The sequence below is a fragment of the Cupressus sempervirens genome, chromosome 10 (assembly GCF_028749045.1).
Source record: "Cupressus sempervirens isolate cs-2001-9-10 chromosome 10, ASM2874904v1, whole genome shotgun sequence".
Lineage (NCBI taxonomy): Eukaryota > Viridiplantae > Streptophyta > Pinopsida > Cupressales > Cupressaceae > Cupressus > Cupressus sempervirens.
Genome location: NC_143127.1, coordinates 324,007,963 through 324,014,607, shown reverse-complemented (window position 1 = coordinate 324,014,607; position 6,645 = coordinate 324,007,963).

Below are 6,645 nucleotides of genomic sequence, written 5' to 3'. Positions count from 1 at the left end.
TCCAAGCTCCGTAGTTGATAATTGAAAATAATAATGTAACCTGTTCGTGAAAAGATGCAAAATAAGAAAGTATAGGCACTGGTAAGGTATAACTATAATAGTAGTAAACTCATAATAGAACATATAATAATAATGGTAACCTGAATACCAATGGAGACACATGGAATAATAACTCATCCTCTTGTTGCCATCTTCTATGTTATCATCGCCACATTCACATAAGATTAATCACATCTACTCATCAGAGTGGCTTGGTTTGAGTGCAGAAAACTAAGGGCTCATAACTTCATTTCCCTAGTAGAGCCTTTTAATCCATTAACAAACCTTAACAACTCCAAGTTAAATACAGATAATGTATTCTTTAATCTTATCGACAACTCCAGTTAGGTAATTATCGAAGCTTCATTGTAAACTCTAAACTTAGCATGCAACTCACACTTTTAATCATACAAGGTAACAATCAAATATAACCGCCACCTGATAGGAGTATAATCCTCCTTCACAATGCACACGAAACCATTCATCTAGTTTGGAAAATGTTAATGTATTCTTAAAAAAAAAAAAAAGTTGGTTGTGTTCTCACATTAAAATTTTATGTTAAAAATTTATGGCATGACATTTTGGTATCACAGCGGAGTTATACAACACTGGGCTTTACTGAGTCCACAAATGAATATACCATTAAATGTATCATAATTTTATATTACAAATAAGAAATAGGTCATTATAATTGAAATCGTATTAATTGGCTATTAAGTTAAACACCCTAAAACTGATGGACTGTGGTAAACAACTAGAGCTATTAAGAATTAGGATGTGATAAGATGTTGGTCTCACTTTTGTGGAAATCTATTTTGATTTAGGATCCCCATGTAATTCCCTCTCAATAGTTGTGAGACTTAATGATTATAGACCTCGGTACACATGGAAATATACATTAAACAACAAAATAAAAGGAACATACCAACATTTAGGACGGAATGGGTGGTTGTGTATCTCGATGGTGTCTAGGTATTGGTAAGAGCTCAAACCCCCTTGAAAATGTAGATCCTAGTCCTTCATGAAAGTTTATTGGTAGTGACAAGGAGCCCCTGTAATGGGGATCATCTTGACTATCTTAATTTAAAACTACACATAAAGAACTCCTGAGAAGTGATGTCTAATAAAGATTAATCCACTTTTGAACCCATGGTGAAGAAAAGAAAAAAAAACACATATGGAGACATATAACGATAAATATAACATGGTACAATGATTGCATTATGGTGTATACCTCCGCAACAAACGAGAACCCCTCACCGCCTTCACCATCATAACAAGATGAAAAACATGACTGTATATACTCACTAGCTAGGATAACTCGGAAGCAGGAAGATTTCTCTACAATAATGAGTGAAACTTGCAAGTCAAGTGTCTACTAAAGAAAGTTGTCATTGCTCAAAGACACCTTGCAACCCGATGGAAAACTATAACTCAGTTATCGCTATCTTTCTTGGACAACACTAGAGCTCAAGAGAGACAAAAGCCCGACAATATTGACTAGTCCTTATCTTATTAACAATACCTAAAGGAAATTCAGACTAACATGAGATCAAATGATAGAACCCTTCTTAAGTACCGATACACTCAAATGATGCTTGAAGGAAGGAGTGACAGACCAAAATGAGATAACCCCATTGATCTCTCTTATAGCAACCTGTTACCTTATATTTTTGGTAAGGGGCACCTATCATAATCTTACTCTTGTATGACTAATCCCCAGTATAATTGGTGAAAGAAACCTTGGCCCTAGACTACATTTGATGATTCCTGACAGTAATAGGTAGGTAGGTAAGGAAACATAAGAAATTAAGGACCTAAATCTCTAAGAATCGACAATCCCTTAAGTAACAGGGGTATGGATCACTCTCTTGACCTATTCTTAGAAAGATTGGAAATACTAGGGAATCATTTTCCATATTTTTGATTAATCTCATAATCCTAGGACAACCATTCCTCTTCTCTCTCTCAGGAAGACTCGGGTATGACCGCATTGCTCTTAAGAATTTGAATTGTGGTAAATTATTGTTGATGTTTTTAATGTTGCATTTTTGAAATGTTCATTTATGATGGTTTCTTGGTATGGTTCCCTTTACCTCGGGACACGACTTGTTGAAATGAAGGATTTACCATTGTGGCCACACTTATATTTAATTGGTGATTTTACTTATTTTTATTTTCTATTTCCATTTTTATTTTTGAAGCATTTTTCTGTGAGAGTGTTGTATGATACCTTTAAGACGGTCATATTAGGGAATATCCTTGATGAATATCACGAGAAAGTTAGAATATCACCCTTCCATTCATTATGAGTTATGAGTTCATTTAATCCTATAAACTTGGAAATATCTTGACTCTTAAACAAATATACTTCAATTTCACATTATGTTGAAGACTTTACCTAAAGGTACTAAATGTGAAAGACCTATAAAGACTACGACCAAGTCATGAAATTAATGCAACTAAAAGGGAGCACAATAACCATTGAGCATCTACAAATGAAAGCTTAGAAGTAGACCGTGATAGTAAACTAACGTGTATGGAATTATTGGAGTTAACAAAGGATATCAATCCTCTATCGATAAGCAAATGTCAGACGAATATTGTAGGATCAATCAATGCTATGATGAAAGAATGTTTTGACACAAATAAAGAGTAAGGTTAGTCAGTAAGAACCAATAAAAACAACTAAGATGATAATGGGAAACAGATGGTTACCCAAGCAAGAGAGCGAAGAGTAAGTAAGTATGTTAACTAAGGTGCAACATAGGAGGATAAGTAACTTTGATCTGTAAATGGTAATGAAACTAATTAAACAAGTTGACAATGACAAAGGTAATAAGATTACACCATGAAATGACTAAACTAATAACCAAAGAAAATATAATTACAAAATTAGCTATTGAATATATTAATGTGATAAACCACTCTTAATTGTCAAAACGCTAGGAATGCTACAATGGGTCTATAAAGTTTAAAATATAACAACAATTGCCCTATTTACTCCACAAATATGATTATATCAGGTATTGGTAGAAGTCCTAACTTGAAAACGAAACTCAAACCAACCAATGGTGAATTAATCAATTATTCCCCTAGAAGCTATGGGACCATATTCCATAAGCCTACATTTTGATTGTATGTAAGATTTTTAGGAACATGACTTGATGTTAATGCAAGGCCCAAGTGGGATAATCATAATGAAACAAGGTAAACCTTCATGTGAGAGTATGTTAGAAGACTTCCAGGAAGAAGTCAAGAGCTAGGGGGGGAGGATGTAAGGCCCACACTAGTACCCTATTCTAGATCCTGATGAAATAACAATGTGAGTTATGATTTTAGGAGACTAATGTAGATTTTGATACTCTCTCCAGTAACATTAGGTCGATAAGGTAAGACCACATGGAAATGAGATTTAAAATGTTTAAGACAAGAATCTGACCATGAGACACTATGGATGATCTACGAGGCAGTTAGGATAGATAAAATAACATTCAACCTACTAAGAACAGCTATTAGTATAGGTTATGATGATAATCAGATAAATGGATATGTTTGAAACTTGGTTTTAAATTATTATGACATAATTACTACAACATTCTAACAGTCCAAGGAGTTAAACTTAATCAAAGTTATTAGTTAACTAGTTCGCACATATCCATTTTATATTGTTTTTATGATATACTAAAGATGATTTAGAGTTTCTTTGTTAGGCGAAAAAGAGTTGTGATGATACTCTAATTGAAAATGATTTATACTCAGAAAGATTACTGTGGATACACATATTTGATATTTCATTGCTTTAAATATTTCATGAGAATGATAATGAAATGCTTTGAATATGCACTTAGATGAAAGTTAAATGGAATATGCTATTGCAATGTTTTATTGATAGTACTTAGAATAGAAATGATTAGATGCTACTTACTTGTACACATTAATGAGTAGTACGAGATATTGGATTTATGTTGTACGTGTTTGTATGGATCCTGTATTATCTTATTGGATTACTAATGTTTAAGTTGAGTGTGCAGGAAAGTTGAACCATGGTGATTAATGGGGGAAACAAGGTTCAATCTTATGTGAACACAATTAAGCCAAGGTGAATCTTTCAAAGATTCAAAACCTTGTTGTATTGTGTTTATTTCGTACTGTGACTATGTATGAGTGTTGTAATCAAAGAGCATGGTTGATTAGTCACATGTCATCATAATATGTGAAGTGTTTTTATGTGCATGTGTGTGTCATTTGACACTTGTATTGTCTATTTGTAAATGACATGTCCAATAGGATTCTTTGTCTTGAAGTCACTTAACCTAAGCCTAATCCTCATTGCGATATCAATTAAACCACCTTGGAGAGTGTTAGGAAGAATCACCTTTTTGACGGAATGCAGGTTACAAGTGATAGGAATTTTAGAGAGCGTAAATGATTGTTAAGTGTTAATTTTGTGAAAACAAGTCACCCACATGGTAATAGTATGGGTTGGGGGGTTAAATATTATAATAAGTGAGTCTAGGGGACCTAGGAGACCCTCAAAAAGAGTCATTTCCAAGACAATTCGAAAATCCTATCGTAACATAACATCTTTCCTCATGACACCACTTGGTTAATTCCTCATTGGTGGAAAAAATAAAAAAGTAAAAGAGGTAGGTGAGGATGAAAGTGAAGGTCTTTATCGGGAAGTTGTGTCAATCTTGGGGATTCATTCACCCACTCTCTAATTTTAGAGACAACCAGGGATGTGGAAGGAGAAGCTTGAAAGCTAAGCAGGAAGAGGTCTTTACTCCATTGCCATAGCTTGTAATCAGGTTAGTGCTTCATGCCATGCTTCTTCATTGGAAATTGTAAGAATGCCTTTGGTAGGATTGTTCTTGGAATTCTTTTGTTGTGATAATGTGATGTACTCTTGAAAATTTCTTGTTTTATTTCTACTTGGTTTTGTTTTCTTCTTTGTGCTTGAGCGTTGTTATGGGTGTGGGACTTGCACTCATCCTTGTGGGAAGGGAAGAGGAGTCCAGGGTGAATGGGCAGCAGTTGGATTGCATAGTTGAGGACCCTAGAGTATGGGCTCCATTGTATGCCATTTTCATATTCATATTTTGCCTTGGGAAAAAAAAAAAAAAAGGAGAAATGGTGAGGAAGGAAGTAACTGAAGTATGGGTTTGTAGGAAGCTAAAGCTATTGGTTGTGTGTGGTGGAGGATGTTGTGTTGGTACTGTGTGTGGTGGAAGCTATTTATGAAGCCCTAAAAGGGCATGATATTATGAAGCCCCGAAAGGGCCTTGTATTTTGTTGATTTAGCCCCGAAAGGGCATGATTTTTATGGTAGATATGATATGAAATGGTAAACCTCCTTGTGTTTCCACCTTCACCCAATGTTTATGATTCCATTTGTGAGTCATTGTGCAATCCTTGGTTGGGAATTGTAAATGTGTTGTTAAACTATGATTTTAATGTTAGATTCTTGTTATTATGATGATGTTTGAATGTATCCCCGTTGAGGCTTGTTTCCCCTAGCGCGGGGGTGGTCTCTTTGAGGCCTAGGTTTGGAGGTGAGCCTCCATGGTTCCCTAGTTGTTCCTCTTTGTGCAGGTATTCTTTTGGAGAGTATTGGTAACCTGATGTTATGGAGTCCATTTCTTACTTATGAGCAGATGCATTATTATTGTGTTAAGGAGAGAGAAATCCTACTTGGTTATGTGAAAGAAATTGTCTTGTAGAGAGTGGTGTTGTTTCTATTTCATATGTTTTGAAGAAGAGAAGTTATTGTATCAGTATTATATATGATCTTTCTATTGTGCTCAAGTTGATAGAATTCATGTTGGATATTGTATTGAAAGAAATTTGCAAGGATCATATTTGAGAGGGTATGCTGCTTAGATGTTGTTCCATTTATATTGAATAGGAATATTCAGGAAGGAGAATTTGAGTATCTTGAGATTACAATAGGAATGAAACTGGACTTTGCCACCTTGATATCTTATTTTTCTATTGCATAAGGAATAATTACAAGTTTGATGTTTAGTATTGGCATTGATAAAGAAGTAAGGTATGCAATTGATAGTAAGAATGGTAGAAAGTTTTAAGCCTTGGTATTGAATAATATGGAAGTTAATCAAAACATTGGTTGTATGAAAGATTAGCTCAACACTTCCTGAGTTCCATTGTTTTTAATTTGACTTCTCTACATATGTTGTTTTAAATGGCATCTCTTGACTAAAAGATCTAATGAGTTTCTTAATTGAAATGGTAAGAACAAGTTTAATAATTTATAATATATCATTATAATAATTCATGAAAGATAACCTTTATTAAGAGAGAAGAAAGATAGAATAATACACATATGTGTAAAGAACCTAAAAAAAAACTAACTAGCTGAAGGTGCCCATTTAATTTTCAGGAATTTATATTGGAAGATGACTAAATTCCCTCCTTCTATTACAGAGCAATATTTTATTGGCTAGAGTCTACATAGGACTCTAGAGAAATGAGACTTTCCTAGCTAGCAATAATATTCAAATAAACAATGAGCTATATCAAATCACTCTCCATAAAGAAACAAATTAATAATAGAAAACAAAAAAGAGGAAGTCTCCATATAAT